Source organism: Procambarus clarkii, chromosome 88, assembly GCF_040958095.1.
Source record: "Procambarus clarkii isolate CNS0578487 chromosome 88, FALCON_Pclarkii_2.0, whole genome shotgun sequence".
Lineage (NCBI taxonomy): Eukaryota > Metazoa > Arthropoda > Malacostraca > Decapoda > Cambaridae > Procambarus > Procambarus clarkii.
Window position 1 is genome coordinate 15,830,878 of NC_091237.1, and position 14,158 is coordinate 15,845,035.

Consider the following 14,158-nt stretch of genomic DNA (forward strand, 5'->3'; position numbering starts at 1 on the left):
CTAGGCAGTCTGACAAACGTAACGCATTAGTGGTTATTCAGACTATTCATATTGATGTCATTTACTGGCCTAACAATCTGGACTTCTGTATCAAAAATATGGAAAAGGCAAGGTAATTATCAGGAGAAAGTGCCAAGCCATTATGACTACATATCCTGACCGCAGTGTTGAGTATTTGGGATGGAACGGGGGGGGGGGGAAGGGAACTATCAGGAGAAAGCGCCAAGTAGTAAGTCTATAGCACTTTGAAGTGATTAAGATAAGGATTTGGGACGTGACAGGGATCAAATGGGCGCCTGACAGCTGAGTGGACAGCGCTTCTGATTCGTAGTCCCGAGGTGTCGGGTTCGATTCCCGGTGGAGGCAGAGACAAATGGGCAAAATGTTTTTCACCCTGATGCCCCTGTTACCTAGCAGTAAATAGGTACCTGGGAGTTAAACAGCTGCTACGGGCTGCTTCCTGAGAATGGAGGCCTGGTCGAGGACCGGGCCGCGGTGACGTTAAGCCTCTAAATCATCAAGATAACCCAACCACTTAAACGGTCGGGGATTGAACGCTGACTGGCATGTAGCGAGACCGTCGCTCTACCGTCCAGTCCAAGTGGTCGGGCGTGCCATCATTTTAAATTTTGTCAGTAGTTTACAGATGAAAGGCAGTGTTGTAAGGTAAGGTACACTACACGGTTGAAGTGATATGATAACCAAATAGGTTCAAGAATCTACATCGTCGATTGACATTCTAGAGGCGGGACCAAAGAGCCGAAGCTCAACCTCTGAGTACACAATCCTGAGGGTGATCTGGGTTACCCACAGAATAGGTCCTGTGGAACACTTTACTCTGGGGAGATGGTAAGGTGCCAAGCAAGTATTTAACTAGCGGCCAGTTCTAACCTGGCCAGTTTAATGTAATTGTCGTATAACAAAACCAGGCCTCTGAAGGTCAGCCGAAGCGTTTCTCTGCCACCTCTGTTACTTGTGGAGCTAATGGCTGGTTTTTATGGCCCATTTTTGAAGGTTTATAAGACAAGGCTGTCACGTCCCATTAGGGCTGTTGTGCCGAGGGAGTAAAGACTTCGTACTGTCAAGTCTCGCCAAGAGTTAATTAAGGGCTTACCACCCATAACGTTAAGCTTCAGTTGTATTACTAATGCACGATACATGGAAGGTGTTGTACAGAGAGGTGGTGTACGTTAGTCTGGTTTTAAGGTGTTCATACACCAGAAGGTAGTTGCAAACTGTACCTGATCACTCTGGTTGTGGGTTGAGAACAGCAGCAACTAAGGGCCTATATAGTCAGAGACCGGGCCACGAGAACAGTGTCCAGCAGTACACATCACGTTTAATTATATAAGGTAGGATAAAACTAGTGTTTGAGGTAGCAAATTTAGTATCAAATTCAAAGTTAGAGTCGTGAATCGGCGAGAGGAGTCATCAGGAAGCAAGCTCAGAAGACAGTAGTGATCGCGATTCCTCTTGCTCTTTACCAATTCTATGGTTATCTTAAACCTCTGTATCAGTGCCTCACTCCTAACTCTTCCAACATTATTCCCACCTCCACTGATACAAATAATGGGGTTCCCACTTCCAACCATATTATTAATGTAATACAGAGCCGGTCCTCGTTGGCTTCTTTTGACGGGCTGTAGTTGGCCGGACCTGAGGACGAGAAGTAAACATTAGAAATGTCAGGTTAATTTTTGCATTTTTTCCCCCCACACATTATGTAAACGCAGTTCATTAAGCCTTCGTTAGACACTAGCAATCTTTACTATCGCCATAGGATGGGGTTATGGGGGTCCACTACCAGAATATAAACAACTGGATCACACGTACTTAAAGCTTGAGAGCACAACAACCACACTATAGTAGCTAATAATGTGCTAATATCAGAATGATAATTAACCAAGTTTTCAATCTATGAAACTGACAAATTTTAAGTGTAGGTTTATAAAATTTTAAATTTGCGAGTGTTAATTGGTAAATATTAAATGTTTTCAGTTTAGAATCTACGCATATGTATGTGATGTCCTTGTGAGGGAGAAAAGCAGGTCACCTTAGACGTTTTGTGGTTAACTCGGGGGGGGGGGGGGGAGAACTGTGCTACAGTGGTACTGTGCTACAGTGCCACACGCAGCACTATGCGCACTTAACCCAACCTTTGAGTCGTCAAAACATATCTGAAATAAAGGTAGTTCCCCCCTAATACACTTCACTATAGTTCCCCCCTAATACACTTCACTAGTTCCAGTATGGAAGACCAAGGCGCGAGCGAGCGAGGGAGGGAGGGTACAAGGCGCGAGCGAGGGAGGGAGGGAGGGTACAAGGCGCGAGCGAGGGAGGGAGGGAGGGTACAAGGCGCGAGCGAGGGAGGGAGGGAGGGTACAAGGCGCGAGCAAGGAGACGCAATAAAGGGGCAGGGGAGGCAACAAGACGGCAAGGGGGGGAAGGGAGGGGGACGCAACATGGGGGAAGGAGGGGGGACGCAACATGACGGCAGGGGGGGGGGCGCAACATGACGGCAGGGGGGGGGACGCAACATGACGGCAGGGGGGGGGACGCAACATGACGGCAGGGGGGGGGACGCAACATGACGGCAGGGGGGGGGGGACGCAACATGACGGCAGGGGGGGGGGGACGCAACATGAAGGCAGGGGGGGGGGGAACCAACATGACGGCAGGGGGGGGACGCAACATGACGGCAGGGGGGGGGGACGCAACATGACGGCATGGGGGGGGGACGCAACATGACGGCAGGGGGGGGGGACGCAACATGACGGCAGGGGGGGGACGCAACATGACGGCAGGGGGGGGGGGACGCAACATGACGGCAGGGGGGGGGGGGACGCAACATGACGGCAGGGGGGGGGGGACGCAACATGACGGCAGAGGGGGGGGAGGGGAGGGGGGATCCCCCACATACAGCTCACCTTCAAGAGACGAGCCTGGAACTGTATACCAAAAGTGAGGTAAAAACACACTGAAGTGTTTTTTGTCTCGTGGTCCCTTTTATACTCAGCAGGCAACCAAACTCGGCCGCTGATTGGTTGACATTCACCCTAAAACTCACGCCATTGGTTAACATTTTGCGCGTCTCGAGTGTCAATTAACAATGGCCAACAGCCACTCCTTCACTTCCCCAGACACGAACGAGTCTATAATAAACCTTAAATGCTTGAAGTTGTTAATTTCAAAATCTAATTCACAAGCCAAATACAACATTCTGTTGTAAATGTTGCAACAGAACAACAGGTACAACAGAGCAACATTTGCAATATAATCGGCAGTGAAGTAATACTCGTCCGTCAGTCAAGAACTGTTAATGGCCGCTCCACAACTACAACAACAACTACAATATACAATATATACAATAACAGACTAACAAACACAACAACAACCAAAGTTCCTGACACAACACTGGATGACGTTAAATATTTGCTTTCAATGGACTTAAGATATTGCTCGTTAATGACAAGTTAAGCGAGTTTAACTTATTGAAGTGTGAACATTTATGCTTTTTAATAACTATTAACGTCCAGGATGACATTGTTCAGAATATTATTCTGCACAAGTAAGTAATTAATTATCAAAAGAAGGCACCACGCCGGGAAGGCTATGTAGTACCTATGTAGTACTATGGTACGGGTACTATGGTACGGGTACTATGGTACGGGTACTATGGTATGGGTACTATGGGTCGGGTACTATGGTACGGGTACTATGGTACGGGTACTATGGGTCAAGTACTATGGTACGGGTACTATGGGTCGGGTACTATGGTATGGGTACTATGGGGCGGGTACTATGGTACGGGTACTATGGTATGGGTACTATGGGTCGGGTACTATGGTACGGGTACTATGGGTCAAGTACTATGGTACGGGTACTATGGTACGGGTACTATGGTACGGGTACTATGGTGCGGGTACTATGGGTACGGGTACTATGGGACGGGTACTATGGGGCGGGTACTATGGTATGGGTACTACGGTACGGGTACTATGGTACGGGTACTATGGGACGGGTACTATGGTACGGGTACTATGGGTACGGGTACTATGGTACAGGTACTACGGGACGGGTACTATGGTACGGGTACTATGGTACGGGTACTATGGTACAGGTACTATGGAATGGGTACTATGGGTACGGATACTATGGTACGGGTACTATGGGTACGGGTACTATGGTACAGGTACTACGGGACGGGTACTATGGTACGGGTACTACGGTACGGGTACTATGGTACAGGTACTATGGTATGGGTACTACGGGACGGGTACTATGGTATGGGTACTATGGTACGGGTACTACGGGACGGGTACTATGGTATGGGTACTACGGTACGGGATCTACGGTACGGGTACTATGGTATGGGTACTATGGTACGGGTACTACGGGACAGGTACTATGGTACGGGTACTATGAGTACGGGTACTATGGTACGGGTACTACGGGACGGGTACTATGGTACGGGTACTACGGTACGGGTACTATGGTATGGGTACTACGGTACGGGTACTATGGTATGGGTACTATGGTACGGGTACTATGGTACGGGTACTATGGTATGGGTACTATGGTACGGGTACTATGGTACGGGTACTACGGTACGGGTACTATGGTATGGGTACTATGGTATGGGTACTACGGTACGGGTACTATGGTATGGGTACTATGGTACGGGTACTATGGTACGGGTACTATGGTACGGGTACTATGGTATGGGTACTATGGTATGGGTACTATGGTATGGGTACTATGGTATGGGTACTACGGTACGGGTACTATGGTACAGGAACTATGGTATGGGTACTATGGTACGGGTACTACGGTACGGGTACTATGGTATGGGTACTATGGGTACGGGTACTACGGTCAATAACGGCCTTCGTTGCCTCTATTGACGGATAAATACACAGAAGTGTACTCCAAGTCGTATTCGAGGGTATACAGATCGAGAACTCTGTATATCAGCTTTCCTGTGTATGTAAACCTTTGAGTTTGCCTTTAATCATAGACTATATTTCAGCCTGTCTAAAGTTCATCTTGCTCTATTATGACGGCCTGACGCTAAAAGATGTTTCGTTGATCATGTCAACATGTTCAAAGGCAGAGTAGAAGTGAGTACAATTTAGCCGGAGCACCTCATATGTGGCCGAGAGTGAGGTGAGGCATAGACCAATATAGGCATTGTGCAGCCTCCTTGCTTCCTGTGGTCTGATGGTGGCTGGGACAGCATGCTGAGTGGTCTGGTGGTGGCTAGGACAGCATGCTGAGTGGTCTGATGGTGGCTGGGACAGCATGCTGAGTGGTCTGGTGGTGGCTAGGGACAGCATGCTGAGTGGTCTGGTGGTGGCTAGGGACAGCATGCTGAGTGGTCTGATGGTGGCTGGGACAGCATGCTGAGTGGTCTGGTGGTGGCTGGGACAGCATGCTGAGTGGTCTGATGGTGGCTAGGACAGCATGCTGAGTGGTCTGGTGGTAGCTAGGACAGCATGCTGAGTGGTCTGGTGGTGGCTGGGACAGCATGCTGAGTGGTCTGGTGGTAGCTAGGACAGCATGCTGAGTGCTGTCTTGATCTTGAAGACGGTAGACTGCACCTACCGGAAGAATGCACGTTAGAATGATTGCAAAGTGATAGCTGACTATTGACAGTTGCTACATATCAAATAAGCTCAATCAAGGATTCAAACAATTCATCATGTGTTAATTTATTTGTGATTTACACACACACACACACACACACACACACACACACACACACACACACACACACACACACACACGGGTACTATGGTACAGGTACTACGGGACGGGTACTATGGTACGGGTACTATGGTACGGGTACTATGGTACAGGTACTATGGTATGGGTACTATGGGTACGGATACTATGGTACGGGTACTATGGTACGGGTACTATGGTACAGGTACTACGGGACGGGTACTATGGTACGGGTACTACGGTACGGGTACTATGGTACAGGTACTATGGTATGGGTACTACGGGACGGGTACTATGGTATGGGTACTATGGTACGGGTACTACGGGTACTACTCCACACACACACACACACACATTATATATAGTGACGCATTGTGGTACTGTAGCTATAGTGAACTGAGAGGATTGAGCTACGAGGAAAGGCTAAAGGAGCTGAACCTCACATCCCTGGAAAACAGAAGAGTAAGGGGAGACATGATAACCACCTACAAAATTCTCAGGGGAATTGACAGGGTGGACAAAGACAAACTCTTCAGCACGGGTGGGACACGAACAAGGGGACACAGGTGGAAACTTAGTACCCAGATGAGCCACAGAGACGTTAGAAAGAATTTTTTCAGTGTCAGAGTAGTTAATAAATGGAATGCACTAGGAAGTGATGTGGTGGAGGCTGACTCCATACACAGTTTCAAATGTAGGTATGATAGAGCCCAGTAGGCTCAGGAATCTGTACACCAGTTGATTGACAGTTGAGAGGCGGGACCAAAGAGCCAAAGCTCAACCCCCGCAAGCACAATTAGGTGAGTACAATTAGGTGAGTACACACACACACACACACACACACACACACACACACACACACACACACACACACACACACACACACACACACACATTATATATAGTGACGCATTGTGGTACTGTAGCTATAGTGAACCAAAGTGGTATGGCTCTCAGTCACATAAACAAAAAAATGCTGCTATTGACCCTTGCAGCGTTTAACTCACAGGTGGAAGCAAAGGAAAACAATCAAATAAATAACTCAAACAACATACTGAAATATTAATGAACAAAAATGGCAGCTGAGAACACTTGGCGATCATATAATGCAAAGGTGAACAAAATAACATGGAAAATGTACCATATATAAACTGTGGAAGATATAACATATATAAACTGTGGAAGATATAACATATATAAACTGTGGAAGAAAAACAATGACTATAAGAGATCAGTTAAGACTGGTGGGCGGAACACAACTCCTATACCACCAGCACCTCCGACACACGACGTAGGCTGAGTGTAGAGGACGTTGCGGGCGGCGAAGGTGATCCACGATCCACGGCGAAGGTGATCCACTGAGAGAGAGATTGGCTCCCTACGTTATTGTTTAAGATTTGCTACTTGGAACAAAAAGTTCCAAGTAGCACGGGCTATGGTGAGCCCGTAATGGCTCCCTTAGGGAGGCGGTGCGCTTTATATAGGCCAGCGGTGATGCCTCACAGTCGGTGTCAACGCAAGGTGGTTGCGGCTGTACCACTGCTAGTGGAAGGTGGCTAACTGCTTGTTTGTGAAGGCTAACTACCGGTTAGCGGAGGCGCCCTGCTTGTCTCTGAGTCGTACCTGGCCGTGCCAGGTCCTGGGGGGGTACAGGGAAGTGGCACGGCACTAGAGGACAAGACACCAGTGTTGCAAGCCTCCCACACCACAGCACAAGACACATGTTGCAAGCCTCCCACACCACAGCACAAGACACCAGTGTTGCAAGCCTCCCACACCACAGCACAAGACACATGTTGCAAGCCTCCCACACCACAGCACAAGACACATGTTGCAAGCCTCCCACACCACAGAACAAGACACATGTTGCAAGCCTCCCACACCACAGAACAAGACACATGTTGCAAGTCTCCCACACCACAGCACAAGACACATGTTGCAAGCCTCCCACACCACAGCACAAGACACATGTTGCAAGCCTCCCACACCACAGAACAAGACACATGTTGCAAGCCTCCCACACCACAGAACAAGACACATGTTGCAAGTCTCCCACACCACAGAACAAGACACATGTTGCAAGCCTCTCACACCACAGCACAAGACACATGTTGCAAGCCTCCCACACCACACCACAAGACACATGTTGCAAGCCTCCCACACCACAGCACAAGACACATGTTGCAAGCCTCCCACACCACAGCACAAGACACATGTTGCAAGCCTCCCACACCACAGCACAAGACACATGTTGCAAGCCTCCCACACCACAGCACAAGACACATGTTGCAAGCCTCCCACACCACAGCACAAGACACATGTTGCAAGCCTCCCACACCACAGCACAAGACACATGTTGCAAGCCTCCCACACCACAGCACAAGACACATGTTGCAAGCCTCCCACACCACAGCACAAGACACATGTTGCAAGCCTCCCACACCACAGAACAAGACACATGTTGCAAGCCTCCCACACCACAGAACAAGACACATGTTGCAAGCCTCCCACACCACAGAACAAGACACATGTTGCAAGCCTCCCACACCACAGAACAAGACACATGTTGCAAGCCTCCCACACCACAGCACAAGACACATGTTGCAAGCCTCCTCCCTGAATCTGTCGCGATTAATAGAATCTTGTGCAACAAGGTCTGCGGGGCCGGGACATACACCTTAAATAATTACACGTCCACAGAGTGAGGTTCCAGCGGCCAGGGAGCAGGCACTCCTGAACCACCACCTGGAAAACGTCACATTTGAAGCGCATTAACCTCTCCAGAAGCGTAGGAACCTGTAGGCAGCTCCCCTGATCTCCCGAGGCAGCTCCCCTGATCTCCCGAGGCAGCTCCCCTGATCTCCCGAGGCAGCTCCCGTCAGTAGCAGCGTCGAGATTGTGGTGCTCAGACAGTCAGCATGGTACCCAGACAGTCAGCATAATACCCAGACAGTCAGCATAATACCCAGACAGTCAGCATAATACCCAGACAGCATGGTACCCAGACAGTCAGCATAATACCCAGACAGTCAGCATAATACCCAGACAGTCAGCATAATACCCAGACAGTCAGCATAATACCCAGACAGCATGGTACCCAGACAGTCAGCATAATACCCAGACAGTCAGCATAATACCCAGACAGTCAGCATAATACCCAGACAGTCAGCATAATACCCAGACAGTCAGCATAATACCCAGACAGTCAGCATAATACCCAGACAGCATGGTACCCAGACAAGTCAACAGGGCATCCAGCGAGTAATTTCATTAATTTGTGTTTTTTAATTCAATATTTAAATTTTATTTGGAAAACAAGATTTAATTAAATATAAAACATTTCGTTAAAAATAAACCACAAAGCAATTAAATAGAAGAGAGAGAGAGAGTTCCCTTGTGTGTCAAGGACGCTATCTTGAGGTTATCTTGAGATGATTTCGGGGCTTTAGTGTCCCCGCGGCCCGGTCCTGGACCAGGCCTCCACCCCCAGGAAGCAGCCCGTGACAGCTGACTAACACCCAGGTACCTATTTTACTGCTTGGTAACAGGGGCATAGGGTGAAAGAAACTCTGCCCATTGTTTCTCGCCGGCGCCTGGGATCGAACCCAGGACCACAGGATCACAAGTCCCGCGTGCTGTCCGCTCGGCCGACCGGCTCCCTGACGCTGGGGATATTTTTCACACAATTCATCAAATATCATCAACCTTAGACGATAGAGTGAAGAAATATGATGACACAACTCTGTTTATGTCTCGTGAACACTTCACAACAACGGCACCGTTGGCCTGTTTGCTGGGAGACAACAGAGCAACAGAGAGAACAATGAGTTAATGAGAGAATGTGTTAATATATGGGATGAAATGAGTAGTTGTGTTGGAGATGCAAGGCCGAGGCTGTCATTATAACGGAGTTTACCTCCAACAACAACATTATAAGGGGGTTTACCTCCAACAACAACATTATAACGGAGTTTACCTCCAGCAACAACATTATAACGGAGTTTACCTCCAACAACAACATTATAAGGGAGTTTACCTCCAACAACAACATTATAAGGGAGTTTACCTCCAACAACAACATTATAAGGGAGTTTACCTCCAACAACAACATTATAAGGGGGTTTACCTCCAGCAACAACATTATAACGGAGTTTACCTCCAGCAACAACATTATAAGGGAGTTTACCTCCAGCAAGAACACTGTACCCGCCAAACTCTCAGTTCATGTATACCAAAAGACCTTTCAACAAAGAAACATTTCACCTGGTGTCCTCTTGGGGCCGGATATGCCACGCTTCGATGCTGCCGGATGGGCAGAGGAAGTGCATTAATAGAATAACCATCTGAACCTCGTTAGGCATTGATGAGGAAATGTTCAAGATGGAAGAGATTATTGCATAATACTCTTGTGTTTTTTACTGCTAATGCATAGCTGGTCGCCACTCTCTCTCTCTCTCTCTCTCTCTCTCTCTCTCTCTCTCTCTCTCTCTCTCTCTCTCTCTCTCTCTCTCTCTCTCTCTCTCTCTCTCTCTCCCTCACCCCTCTTCCATTTGTGTGATTACCTCTTGTATTGAACACAGTGTTGGGCATCTGATCTCCCCTCTGCAACATGGCAGGATGCCAATATTCAGTATTGTTATCTTGTTATCAACCTGATATAATTAATGGATATCTTGATGCACCATTACCAGTGGGTCTCTCTACAGAACATTACTTAGTACAGTGTTTTGTATATTTTACTAAGCATATATCTTCTCCTTCAGATAAGATTGACAGGAGAAGGAAGGAAACTATTAGGAGAATGGACCAAGCAATTAGGCTATATAGCACAGGGAAGGGGTCAGGATAAGGAATGGTGCACAAATACTTGTGGACGGTCGGGGATTGAACGCAGATTTGCATAAAGTGAGACCGTCACTCTACCGTCCAGCCCAAGTGTTTGGACTAGTCAATTCATCTTTAAGATTTGAAATGTCGGGCACGGGAGCTGAAGCTCAACTCTGCAAATACATAAAGGTGAATAAACTCAATTAACACATAATTGTAAATAATAAGTTTACGTTTTATTCATTTGTTTGGGATTTGAGAGGGGACTTATACAGTGCATACATATAGTATGTATATAGTATACATATAGTATATACACATAGAGAGGTTATACAATACAGTGATTATTTCACATAACAGGGACTCATTAGGCAAAACAGTTGTTGACCAGACCACACACTAGAAGGTGAAGGGACGACAACGTTTCGGTCCGTCTTGGACCATTCTTAAGTCGATTGTCGACTTGAGAATGGTCCAGGACGGACCGAAACGTCGTCGTCCCTTCACCTTCTAGTGTGTGGTCTGGTCAACATACTTTAGCCACGTTATTGTGACTCATCGCCTGCAGAACAGTTGTGTTTTAACGGAGTGGCGTGTGTGTGTGTGTGTGTGTGTGTGTGTGTGTGTGTGTGTGTGTGTGTGTGTGTGTGTGTGTGCGTGTGTGTGTGTGTGTGTGTGTGTGTGTGTGTGTGTGTGTGTGTGTGTGTGGTGTGTGTGTGGTGTGTGTATGTGTGTGTAATTACCTAAGTGTAGTTACAGGATGAGAGCTACGCTCGTGGTGTCCCGTCTTCCCAGTGTGTGTGTGTGTGTGTGTGTGTGTGTGTGTGTGTGTGTGTGTGTGTGTGTGTGTGTGTGTGTGTGTGTGTGCGTGTGTGTGAGCGTGAGTGCGTGCGGGAGGCGGCCAGCAGGGCCATCTGAGCCAGTCGGCTCTGATACTTCAGAGCGCAAGGGTTGAGTGCGGCTGCCTAGGTCCCCATCCCAGCCTGCACGGCGGACCTGCCTATGCTTACCTACCTACGTACTCCCCCCTTCACCCCTCTTACCCTGCCTACCTTGGGGCCTCCCCGTCCCTACCCTCCCTCCCTCCCCCTGCCTCACACACTCATCTTGATGAGGCAGATGAGTTATAAGTAGTTACAATAATCTCGTGTATAGCTAGACTCACGTGGTGGTGGTGAAACTTGGTGAGTCTCTAGAAACTCATGTGGTGAGGAAAACACTGAGATACTCATGGTTATTGAGGGTTAATGAGTGAAGTGAGTCAGTCACCGCCTCTACGATCATCAGGATCAGGTGAGTACACATTTGTTCATTTGTTCATGAACGGAAATTGCAGTTGAGGTAATTTATCGTTGTAATAATACTAATAATAGATTATTATTGTAATTTTTAAGTTTCGCTGACAATTTGGTTGTTATAATTGAACTGGGAACAATTGTTTGACAAGAATTATTGCTTCAAACTCTTGCCTTAATGTTGATCAAGATTGACAGATAATATTGACCTATTAGTTGAAAGCTTCTACTCTCTCTCTCACCCTGGCATTATTATCCTCCACCCTGGCATTATTATCTCTCACCCTGGCATTATTATCCTCCACCCTGGCATTATTATCCTCCACCCTGGCATTATTATCCCTCACCCTGGCATTATTATCCACCACCCTGGCATTATTATCCACCACCCTGGCATTATTATCCCTCACCCTGGCATTATTATCCACCACCCTGGCATTATTATCCACCACCCTGGCATTATTATCCCTCACCCTGGCATTATTATCCACCACCCTGGCATTATTATCCACCACCCTGGCATTATTATCCACCACCCTGGCATTATTATCCACCACCCTGGCATTATTATCCCTCACCCTGGCATTATTATCTCTCACCCTGGCATTATTATCCACCACCCTGGCATTATTATCCCTCACCCTGGCATTATTATCCACCACCCTGGCATTATTATCCACCACCCTGGCATTATTATCCTCCACCCTGACATTATTATCCCTCACCCTGGCATTATTATCCTCCACCCTGGCATTATTATCCACCACCCTGGCATTATTATCCCTCACCCTGGCATTATTATCCACCACCCTGGCATTATTATCCTCCACCCTGGCATTATTATCCACCACCCTGGCATTATTATCCTCCACCCTGGCATTATTATCCTCCACCCTGGCATTATTATCCCTCACCCTGGCATTATTATCCACCACCCTGGCATTATTATCCACCACCCTGGCATTATTATCCACCACCCTGGCATTATTATCCACCACCCTGGCATTATTATCCCTCACCCTGGCATTATTATCTCTCACCCTGGCATTATTATCCACCACCCTGGCATTATTATCCCTCACCCTGGCATTATTATCCACCACCCTGGCATTATTATCCACCACCCTGGCATTATTATCCTCCACCCTGACATTATTATCCCTCACCCTGGCATTATTATCCTCCACCCTGGCATTATTATCCACCACCCTGGCATTATTATCCCTCACCCTGGCATTATTATCCACCACCCTGGCATTATTATCCTCCACCCTGGCATTATTATCCACCACCCTGGCATTATTATCCTCCACCCTGGCATTATTATCCTCCACCCTGGCATTATTATCCTCCACCCTGGCATTATTATCCACCACCCTGGCATTATTATCCTCCACCCTGGCATTATTATCCACCACCCTGGCATTATTATCCACCACCCTGGCATTATTATCCTCCACCCTGGCATTATTATCCTCCACCCTGGCATTATTATCCTCCACCCTGGCATTATTATCCATCCACCCTGGCATTATTATCCTCCACCCTGGCATTATTATCCACCACCCTGGCATTATTATCCTCCACCCTGGCATTATTATCCTCCACCCTGGCATTATTATCCACCACCCTGGCATTATTATCCACCACCCTGGCATTATTATCCACCACCCTGGCATTATTATCCTCCATCCCTGGCATTATTATCCTCCACCCTGGCATTATTATCCGCCACCCTGGCATTATTATCCCTCTCTCCCTGTGTATGTCTCTCTCTCTTTCTCTCTCTCTCTCCCTGTCTCTCTCTCTCTCTCTCTCTCTCTCTCTCTCTCTGTCTCTCTCTCTGTCACTCTCTCTCACTCTCTCTCTCTCTCTCTCTCTCTCTCTCTCTCTCTCTCTCTCTCTCTCTCTCTCTCTCTCTCTCTCTCTCTCTCTCTGTCTCTCTGTCACTCTCTCTCACTCTCTCTCTCTCTCTCTCTCTCTCTCTCTCTCTCTCTCTCTCTCTCTCTCTCTCTCTCTCTCACTCTCTCTCTCTCTCTCTCTCTCTCTCTCTCTCTCTCTCTCTCTCTCTGTCTCTCTGTCTCTCTGTCACTCTCTCTCACTCTCTCTCTCTCTCTCTCTCTCTCTCTCTCTCTCTCTCTCTCTCTCTCTCTCTCTCTCTCTCACTCTAGGCCTGAGTGACAAATGTTAAATGCATTGTATGCAGAAGGCTTCCTCTTCATTGTAGGTATTAAAACCCATAATAAAAATCAATTGCATTCATAGTTTTTTCACGATCAAATAGCGGTGATTGATGATTGTGGTGAGCACGA

The 14,158-nt window shown here is 47.6% G+C and overlaps 1 protein-coding gene and 1 long non-coding RNA gene across 8 annotated transcripts in view; one reads left to right on the plus strand and one right to left on the minus strand.

The window, feature by feature from the left end:
* Nucleotides 1-1,369: 1,369 nt before the first annotated feature.
* LOC123745743 (uncharacterized) overlaps nt 1,370-14,158 on the minus strand; it is a 178,730-nt gene continuing 165,941 nt past the window's right edge. For all 3 annotated transcript variants that reach the window (XR_011225714.1, XR_011225712.1, XR_011225713.1), the window contains 2 exons: nt 5,145-5,600; nt 1,370-1,656 (listed from right to left, as the gene is read on the minus strand). This is a non-coding gene — a long non-coding RNA (uncharacterized lncRNA). The remainder of the gene's footprint in view (nt 1,657-5,144; nt 5,601-14,158) is intronic.
* Nucleotides 11,494-14,158, plus strand: part of LOC123745745 (protein turtle homolog A) — a 129,174-nt gene continuing 126,509 nt past the window's right edge. For all 5 annotated transcript variants that reach the window (XM_069317565.1, XM_069317564.1, XM_069317567.1 and 2 more), the window contains exon 1: nt 11,494-11,844. The gene's annotated coding sequence lies outside the window, so the exon portion shown is untranslated. The remainder of the gene's footprint in view (nt 11,845-14,158) is intronic.